The following is a 10,468-nucleotide window of genomic DNA, read 5'->3' on the forward strand; positions in this document are numbered from 1 at the left end:
GAATCTTCCATGGACGGTTTATTTCCAAGGAATCAGGCTAAATGTTACTGAAATTCTACTCTTGCTGTCTGAAAATAGTTTTGCTTTGGTTGCCTCCCTTTAATTTATCCTCAACTTCAACAAGAACATTTCTTTGAGTTGCCGCCCCAGTCTGGTTATTATGGGTGCGATCCAGCCCGTTGCCGAGAGGCGCCAAGCACTCCTCGGGGGTGCTGAGACCCCACTGATTTCAGCAGATGCTCAGCACCTTTCGCTATTGAGTGATGAGTGAGTCCTTTGGGCTGTAGTCATAGTTTCTTTCCCAAGCCACCCAATCAGAAATTACTTTGCTTCATTCACTCATTTATAATTATAGCTATAAACAGCCCATATGAGCAAAAGATTAATAGTGTTAGCAAGGCTTTCCAGGGTATAATCAGCTGTCATCCCATAATTACTCAAAAGATTGAATGAGTGGCTTTGAAATTACAAGGAGAGTTACATTCCTTTACTGAGACTGAGCAGCAAGACATGAGTGCCCATGAAAATCTGTGCTAAGTTTTTGTCTGTGGTCCATCCTTTGGCATTTATGACATGATTGCTCCAGCCTCATGGTCCTATCCTGCACTACAGAAGTCAGTGAGCATCATAAGAGAATAAATCCTGCTGACCTGGCCTTAAACCAGATGCTTTAGACCTGCGTCACTGCTTCTGGTGGACAAAAAGGTCTGATCCCCATTTTTGCTTTCATTGCATTCATTTTTACGTGATTGATACAGGCACAAGAAACTGAGAATTAAATCCTGCGGAGTGTATCTTGTAAACCCTGCTGATCAGGGCTCATCTTGTAAAGATTTCAGTCCCATCACCCAATAAACTATAAAATGCTTCCCAGAGCCTCAAATGAGACGTGTTGAAACAGACAATTAATCATAATGACTAATTTAAAGTCTTGCTTTTGTTATAGTTTACGGATGCAGAAAAGAATATAATGGAAAAGGAATTGGCTTTCAAGAACACTGGCTGAAAGCAAATAATTTTAAACATTTACTGTGGGATTAATAGGAACTAGTGGAAAAATGTGTTTATGAAGTTCTCTGAAGCTGGGAGTCTCTATGAGTGTTCGTGTCTATGTCAACAAACCATCGTAATGTAAAAAATGTTGCTCTGAAGTAAGCCTGTGGCGTTAAACAGACTGAAGCGTGTCACGTATCTGACCAATAGAGGAGGGGAGGTCAATAAGCGTTTTACAATAGTTACCCTAAAGCCTACTTTTTTTTGTGATTTCAGAAGCCTAGTGGAGACTCCTAGAGTGGCAATTTGGGAAAACCGCTGGAGCAGAGAAGCATGTCCCACAAGTATTCCCCTACGGGAAGACATCAGATTTCATATTCTCTCTTACTGGAATGGTTTGGGTCGAAGTTTCTTTTCCTGCCCCTGCTCTGGGACTTTTATGACTGTTCTGCCTGTCCACAATGACCTCATTCTCTCCAGCTGACTTGTATAAGGTAAATAGAAACTGCTGTCTGACACAGCCTAATTTTGACAGGTAGGTCTTTTTAGTAGTTTATTTTGATTTATAACAAAATTGCTATTAAATTAGTCTTATTTCCTTCTTCCTGTATGAGCTAAATGTGGAATCCCAGATGGCCCCAGAACAACTTGTGGCAGCATTGCTGGAGCGCTGGATTCGAGAGAGAAAGAAAAGAGATGGGCTGGCCATTATTGTGCTGCTGCTAAAGTCCCCTTGCACACAAGCCTTCCAACTTCCACTTTTCAGCAGGCATTGTGTGGAAGAACGACTACAGGAAAGGTGAGAAAAAGCTAAAAGCCACAGCTTTGCAATAGCTAACTGTTTTGCCTCTTGGCAAGAAAGCCTTTTACAGGGAAAAAGAGGTGGCAGCCAATAAAAACAAGGTGGGGAAAGTAAAAATACTCTCTTTAAATTAACAGTTAAATACAGTTACGAGGAAAGTTGAGGTTGTGAGCAATGTCCCTGACACGAGCAAGAAAGCAAGAAAATCTCATGATTAATCAGTAGGAGAATGTGCTTTCAAGCTTAGAAACATTTAGGAGCTAAACACTGGCTTTGAAGTTTTTTTTTTCTCATCCTCTTCTCCATCTTGCATTGCATGTTCACATAGTTGTATCTGGTAAAAAGGAATATGAAGGGAGGTTATGTTCAGATCACACTAGAAAATTTTCTCTGCTGAGCAGGGTCACAACTGTTAACCCACACAAGTGTACTTAATCATTTAACTCAGTGACTGCTAGGGTAAGTGCGAGAGCAGAACAGATCCAGACCTTTAACACTAAAATGGCCAGGAGTTACTGAAGCAATGAAAAAGTTTTAGGTTTCAGGCTGTGTACGGTGAAAGTGAAATGCATTCAGTCTGGATGCTTCCTCTCGATTGTACTTCTTAGGTCAGTGAGCAAAAGCACGTATGCCTTTTTTTAAGTCTGGGAGCTTGACCGTTCTCAGCTTACGCGGGAAGGGGCACAGAGGAGGCAAGCTTTGAATAGCAGCATAGTTTTGACAAATGTGATCCACTCTGCATTCAAGACAACTCACCTGTCAGCTGTTCAGGGAATGACTAGAATAAATCGAGAACTTCTAATAGGTCCTCAAGAGGGCTCTTTTCAAAAGATTTGGAAATTTAATTATTTTTTAGCACACCACTCAACAGAAGCTAGAAGGATGGCTGCTTTGAATCTTTGAAATCATTTCTCAGAGACTGCAGTTTGTATTACTTTAAGTTTGGATGCTCAGGAAGATGAAGTCTCTAGGTAAGATAATTCTGATGACTTGTCAAGGTTGGCAAAACCTGACATTGGCAGTACATCTTGCTCCTATAGTCTGGGCTTTAGGAGGGTAGTTTCAGAGGTGATCTGGCTGCTTCACTTCCAGATAATCCACAGCCTGTACTGTTCAAGGCAACATACAGATTGATTCTACATTAAGGAATTTGATGGAATGAAATTCCTTCCTATGTAAAGAAAACTAAAGAAACTTACTTTATATATCAGAAGATATATCAGCAACCTCCTCCAGAATGGGGAGGAACATTGTGATGAATAAATAGCAGGAGTCACAGGTAGCTGGGCACTGGTCCGGCACGTTGAATGGCTGTTCATAAAATCCCAAGCAGAATTAAGAAAGGGGGCAAAATTGCACATAGCCTGAGCATCACTGACAAGCCTGGGTCACTGTCGTATTCTGCTCTTCCCTCTTCCTCACTCCATCAAGAGGATATGCGTAGTATATAAAACTGTAGCCAAAATCACTTTTGTAGGGCTTAGAAGAGTAGGAACCATAATACTCAACCAAATACTGTCCTCAGATAAACTGTGCCGGCAGCCTCTATTCCAGGGTACCTAAAGGAGGAGGGAAACTTGGTAGGCACAGAGCACACATCCCCAGGATGCTCCTAGTAAATGGCCAGGTAAAAGCCATCCTGTTGTCATAGAAAAAAAAGGGGTAGACACAAGTCCCCTTTCCTTGTATCCCTGTACCAATGTAAGGATATTCTTGCCTTTGAGATATTTACACACTAACAACGTTCTTTGATGTAGCCAGAAAGAAATAAGAAAAACCTTATAGCTTCTATATCTGTCTCTGGCAGGCAGCTACCTAGCAAATTATCACCTCTGCAAAATCCTTACTTACAGAAAAGTCTTATTAATGTGGCTGTCTCATTGTGCTTACATTCTGCCTCCTAGAATTCAGCATTCTCCTGAAATAAGGCCTGCAGAACTCACTGTGGCTCAGCTGTAATGCTCCCCGCGTGTAGGGGAGAATATCGATATTATTGCATTTGGGTTCTCAAAGTGGGACTTGTACACCTGATTCAGGAAAAAAAAATCAGTAATACTACTCTTATTATTCTGCTTGGAAAGGCTATGTAAACATTTGTGTTAAGCTACTAAATTTTTTTGAACCAGACAGATTTGACACAAACTATAATCAAAAAATATCCTTTACACCAGTCATTTTCATATTATTTCCATTCCACGTATCCTCATTTTCAAGGTGCTGCTTCTTCACTTTTTCTACCAAAATATGCTCATGCAGTGTAGCCAGAGCTGCATTAGTACTGTATTAGCCTCGTCCCAGTATAAAAGCTCTGCAGGTCCATACGTATTTCATGCTCCGTGTTTCATGACAGGGACATAGGACTATCTTTAGCTCAGTCCCCTTCTTTTGTGTATAATCTTTTGTTCTGCCAGCTCTGTGTGGAGATGACTCAACCGTCTCTAAGTCCGCCAGTCTGCTCCAGCATGAAACAGTGCTCAGAAACATCAGCACGCCTTTCCAGCCTTTGGGTAAATGCACTCGGCCGCGAGTTCAGCATTTCCAGTCATGTGGCCTTCGTCTTTTTTTCTAGATCCTTTCGAAGTTGTTGGTTCATGAGATGCGAGAGTCAAATCCCAAGACTGCGGATCACTTAATCCTCTCACTTTGCATGTATTTTTACGCTAGCCAGTTGGAGTGTTTGTACCTAGGCTCAACGCAGGTCGAGGGAATCGTTGGATCAACCCCTGTAGGTTAGTGCCATCTGAAAGATTGCAAGCTGCCAGATAACGTCACAGTCATGGTTTCCAGTTCTCAAAATAGTGTCCATGAAAGTAATTTTGAAATCCTATTGTGTACAAGAAACTAGGAACTACTACAAATGTTACTAGTTTCTCTGAAGGGGAGAGAAGTAAAAGAGAGCATCTGTTGTTTGTTTTCGTGGCCAGCCCAGCCCAAACCACGACACCAGGGCAAGGCAATTTATTTTTTCAACCTTGCCTTCCTAAATAGCACATTCATATTATAAACACCTTTGGACGTTTTTCAAGATAAAAAGGAACATTAAGTAATCCCAGTAGATTATTATTAATTTGGTTTTATTATTGCTACCAGTTTGGTAAATTTGGTATTGTTTGACTCCAGAGGAGCATCAGACACATTGTGCACAGCACTGTAGTGACAGTCTGCAGAAGCCTGCTGAGCACCACCTGGGCCAGCAGGGGACTAGTAATCTGAATGATGATGTTGAGACTGTTATTAAATATTTACTGAGCCATCAGGACTCCTCAAATCACTATATAAAGCTGTTGTGAGGTATTAGTATTGCCACAAGCTATTCATGTTACTCATTTTTAAGGTTCAGCCCTCTGGAGGTAACAGTGATAACCTCCCCAGCTTTCCAATCCAAAGAACAGAAATCACTTGCTCCCAAAACAAAAATAATCTTTAAATTGGACCATGCTTGAAGTAGCCACCAAAGCCAGAGAGGGTACTATGATGCAATTTCCAAAGGAAAACAAAGACAGACAAGATAAAGGCAGAAAATATTCCCCTCTAAATCACAGAAATTCAAGAAAGCTCATACACTACTAAAGCCAGACTTCTGCAAAATCTCAATTGCAGCCTCTTTATCTTTTTGGTACCTCACGTGTCTTTTTCCAGATCAGTGTCAGAGAGGATGAAGATTCTTGTTGTTTTAGTAAGAGCAGGCCATTTAATCCTGCTCTTCATGTCTCCCTGCTGCTGTTCTTGAGCAAACCAGCTTGCTGTATATAAATATGCATTTGTTCTGTTGAATTATTACAAATAATTCTCTAGTTCTCAAACATAATTCTAGGGGTTTATTCCCCTCTTACTCTAGGACACTCTTACTCTGAGACAGCTGATGGTGCAGCTGAATGTAAGCTTCCATAAACAAACGCTGTGCGCTTGAACTCAACTGCACGTAGGCCATCCACACACTTTTTCCACTCTGGCTGTTGCTGCCTGCAGCCAATTGGGAAAGATGTTTTGGCCATAACTCCATCATAGCTTACTCCACATCAGACCAACAACTGAAGTGAGGAAAAAGCTACTGGTTAAATGTCCATGGTTTTCAGCCAGTACGTCAAGAGCCTCAAATGAGTTGCACTCCCCCTCTCTTTTGAAAAGATGAGTGCCCCCAGGCTGACCTTCAAAGCCGAGCTCTGTTTGTGGGAGTGTGTACTCTTCACCTCTCAAAGACAGGGAAATTACTGCAGCACTTGAAATTTTACTGGCTGTGTTTGCTTTTCATATAGTGCAGGCAGGCGATATTAGGCAGGGATTTGCTTTACAATCACCGTTTATATCATTTATTCTTTTTCTTTTCATCCCAGAGAAAGCCTAACCTTTTTCCCATGGAATTTCTCTTTAGTGAGTCACAGAAGTCAACTGCTGCCCAGGCACTTACAGGAAAGATGGATTTACATTTTATGTGCGTTTTTAGGAACACTCTTCTGTCACACCATACATCTCAATGACTAAATTAGGTCATCCCTTTGCTTTTTCCCTCTTTGCATTGTAGAGGAAAACAGACGTGATTTATCAGTCTGTCATTATGGAGGAGGCTTAATTCTGAGTTTGTCCATCCACTTCTAACTCCACACAAACCTCAGTCTGTGATTCCCATCATTTTGGGGCTTCATAAGTGGAGAGCATGACTGGGCAGAGAAAGGCTTTGATACTTTTGTGATTAAACACTTAAAAAACACCTAATTTAAATGATGGATGGATGACAGCATGGAAGCAACATCTCTCTGTGACATGGTCTCCCCATAACCCACTGAAGAACATTTGGCAATAAGCAAAGATTCAGAAAACAGGTACTAGCAAATATACTTTGTTTCTCCATGTATGCTGTGCCTGAGATAGCTGTTCGTGACAAGTCACTGTGGGACAGCACATGTCACTGGCAACAGGACCTACAGCCACTCTGCACAACACTTGGTCCTCCCCAGCTTCCCCGCGATTGCACCCTATAGCAGTGCTATAGGGAACCCTGTGCCTTTTCAGTGGTGATAAAGGAAGCTTTTAAGGAGATGATTCCTGTGAGTGCTTTTTGGCCTTCTACGGATTTCAAATGTATGGAATAAATTCTTAATCTTGCACTAAAACTCGTTTAGGAGTTGCATATATCAACTTTTAAACCAAAGTAACTTTTTGCACAAGTCATCTGCTCCATTACTAGCAAGGGACTGATGAGACTTAGAAGAAACTTAAATAACGCTCCACAAGCACAGAAATATCCAGTAAACAGGGCATTGTCTAACTAAGTCTAATGCAATAATTAAGTATCATTATTTAGAGAATTCCATCATATATGAAAGTATAAAAATCTTAAGCACAAAATTCCTAGATTAACAGGAGCAACTTCATAACTCTACCTGGCTGCATTTTTTCCTTTCTTTTGGGAGGAAAAAAAAATATAGTTCTTATATTTTAATGTGAGAAGAGACAGTTGATCAGCTGTTCTGACCAGAATGTCACACTCATTGCATTCCTCTTAAATACCCTCATATCACCGCCAAGAACATGAGTTAGATTAAAACATTTTGGTCCTCAGCAGAGTAAACTGTTGACGCCATGCTGACAGCCCGTTAACAGCAACAAACTATTAGTGGAACTGCTGTGGGAGTTTGTAGGAAGGCATTTGCAAATGCTTTACAGATTTACCTCAGACAGCATCAGCTGTTGTGGCCTCGGTGGATATGCCATGTTCTTCCTCCTCGCCGAAGAAAAAGCGCTTGAATCAATATGAGTTGCAGGTAGATAGCTCAGGTGGAGAGAAGATGACGGTCTCAGTGAAGAGACGAAGTTTCAGGAATTGCAACAGTTTTCCATGTACCTGTAATCAAGCAGCACTAAAGCACGTCTCCAAAGAAAGCACTCATCATGCTCTCTTATCCAGGCACTCCAGGCTGTAGCTTGATTATGCTGAGATTTCAAGCCCTGGTATTTTTTGCACCCTTCTCTGGCTTTTTTCCATTGTCAGCAGGTATATTTATATTTTTAAATGGTCAAATTCTAATCTTAAGCGTACATTAACCAAAAATCCCCTAATCTGTGTAGAAATACTGGTGTGGCTGGATCTGAGCTGAGATGCAGAGATTTATCAGTGGTGCTAGGTGCCCTCTGGACCTGACAGCTAATTGCCTTTGACTTTGCCGAGCTTTGGCTTGATAGGATTTTGAAGTCAAATGTATTTCATAGATGTTTACACCTCATTACATCTTTTTGAAAAGATAAAAACTTGACTAGTGTATATTTCTGTTTGCAAATTTGGCTTGAGTTTATCTGATAGTGAAAGCTTTTGCTAAATTTCACCACATAATTACTGAAGTGCAAATCCCCAGGAAAAACAATTTGCTGTAAAGATTTCATATTTGCAGCTTAAAAGGCGTTGATTAGTTGATGTTTTACTGTGGCACCGCATTGTAGTAGATCCCTTAAAGCATACATAACCACTGACATGTTAATGATTTATTTTTCATTACTTTTTCTTTATATGCACTTCTGCACAAATATTTCCTTCAGCTAAACTTACTGCTTAGAAAGTTGAGCACTGTAAACGAAACACAAACAACATACATAAATTTAGTTGATTTATTCAACAGAGATTTTACCTCCCTCTCTCTTGCTCTCTTTTCTACCACTGAAACATTAACAATTTGCTCTTTCCCCTCCACCCCCTCCATGGAAAAATGTGTGCTGCAATGCACAGGTAAGTTCTTGTTCATTTCAATGGCTGGCTTTAATTCTTGGTGCATTTTTATATTAGCTTACTACCTCTCATGGCCTTTCCAAAGTTTGTTCAGTGGAAAAAGAGGACAGGGCACAGTGAGCCCTTGTCTGTGTTGAACAACTTTGCTTGTATTTCTTTTCTATCCTAATCTGGCAACAAGCAGAATACAGACATAAACAGAGTGCCGGCAAGCTCAGCCTCAGTTCACTGAAAGACCTATATTTTCCCGGAGACACAAATTCTGGTCCCTGAAAAATGAGAAATTTGCTGACACAATAAAGCAGTGTGCCTTGGTTCCATTGTACAGCCATACTCAGTGGGATAAAAAAATAGTTTTATACCAGTTAAAAAGTTTTATACTAGTTAAAAAGCAGGACTGGCTGCAGGAGTAAAAGAAGACAGGATTTTGTAGGTCTTTGGCAAAGGGACACAACGCTTGCTGTGTTAGGATTCATTTTGTTCAAATTCCCCAGGCCAAGTGTTGCTCTGTGTCCTGCATGGTGGAGAGAGCCAGAGTACTGAGCTGAAATATCAGCTGGGGGGATTGGGAAAGATCATAAAGAACAACTTACGGAATGTAAAAACTGTTGGAGTGAGCTCATCGGTAGTGTACATGACAGCTCAGTTGTATAGCAGGCTATAACTGAATAGAACGTGGACCAGCACAAAGCTGCGCTTGTGCAAGTTCAGATACTTTGGGAGGTTGTGCAGTTCAAATTGTGCCAAAAAAAATCCCAACATTCAGGAGGAACTGTACACTTACACAAGAGGGACTATGCTTCAGAGCAGCACCACACAGCCAGGATCTCAATTACAAAAGTGTATTGCACAGATGTGCTGGTTATACATAATACCAGTAAAATGTTGCTGTAAGCCACAAAGCCAAGGCAGCCCCAAAGTCTGTAGAGTCTTCAGGGTCAAAACCTATGACTGGGTCATTTAAATTAGAAGTTACCTTTTGTTTATACTTTTCTTCTCATAAATAGCTTTAATTATAGCCTTCACCACAAACCCCAGCTTCCCCAGTTTGCATAGGAGTTTCCACGTGGCATTTGCCACCCACCACTCGCTCTTGGGGCTCGGTGCCAGCTGACTGCATCCCCAGAGTGCCATCACCACAGGGCCAGCACCATCTCCCAGCTTCGTGTGCAGTGCTATGGCAGTGTTGTGGTATTTGACCACTTACCTTTGAAATACGCCTTTGTCCGTGTTCCTTGCAGTCATGACGTATTGTTGCACGGGTATTTTCCTGTTGCTGAACATCTCTGTGTCACTCCCTCTCTGTAGTGCACAGAGTGAGGAACAGGAGACTCCTGGCCAGAAGGCAGACAAGCCAGCGGTCCCTGCATTGCACTAGCCCACTCCCCAGGGTTTTTTTTGGCATACATTTGTAACCGGGGACTGAAGCTGGTTGCGCAGCAGAGCCGGGGACACCAGGAGTTGCTGAGGTGTTGGTGCATACAGCACCAGCACAGGCTCCCTCTGTGTGTCCTGCCCAGCCTCGTACCAGTTTCTGTTCGCTCCTCAGTAAATGGCAATCAACAAAGGAGAAATATTGACTTCCTCAGCTGCTACCAGCTGCCCAGGTTCAATAACTAGGTCAGCTGAAGGTTAAACCAGCTGAGGCACGAACAGCAAGTTAAAATTTAAAAAGAAAAAAACAAAACAAAACAAAAAATACCCCACAACCAAAGCCTCGAGGGAAGCCTGGAGCAGATTCCCAGGCCTGCCTAGCCATAGGTTCCTGTCCCTCGCCCTCCCCTCCACCCCTCTCCCCACAGCACTCATGGTCCACGTCACGGCCATGCACACTGAAGCCACCTCATGTCTAAGGGGCTCAATGCACCTCAGATGTAAATCAGTCACATTAAACCAGCAATGAAATTAGGCTGTTTGCTTTGACGTACCCTGCTGTGATATATTAATTTTTTTCA

At 41.8% G+C, this 10,468-nt stretch overlaps 1 protein-coding gene across 2 annotated transcripts in view; it reads right to left on the reverse strand.

Annotated features, from left to right (window-relative positions):
* PLOD2 (procollagen-lysine,2-oxoglutarate 5-dioxygenase 2) overlaps positions 1-10,016 on the reverse strand; it is a 74,318-nt gene extending 64,302 nt beyond the window's left edge. The window contains exons 1-2 of one of the 2 annotated variants that reach the window (XM_054205926.1): positions 9,721-10,016; positions 7,466-7,637 (exon numbers count right to left, since the gene is read on the reverse strand). The gene's annotated coding sequence lies outside the window, so the exon portion shown is untranslated. Of the gene's footprint in view, positions 1-7,465; positions 7,726-9,720 lie in introns of those variants that run through there. The other variant, XM_054205927.1, reaches the window with a different exon arrangement.
* Between the last annotated feature and the right edge of the window lie 452 nt (positions 10,017-10,468).

Source organism: Rissa tridactyla, chromosome 6 (genome assembly GCF_028500815.1).
Source record: "Rissa tridactyla isolate bRisTri1 chromosome 6, bRisTri1.patW.cur.20221130, whole genome shotgun sequence".
Taxonomy (NCBI): Eukaryota; Metazoa; Chordata; class Aves; order Charadriiformes; family Laridae; genus Rissa; species Rissa tridactyla.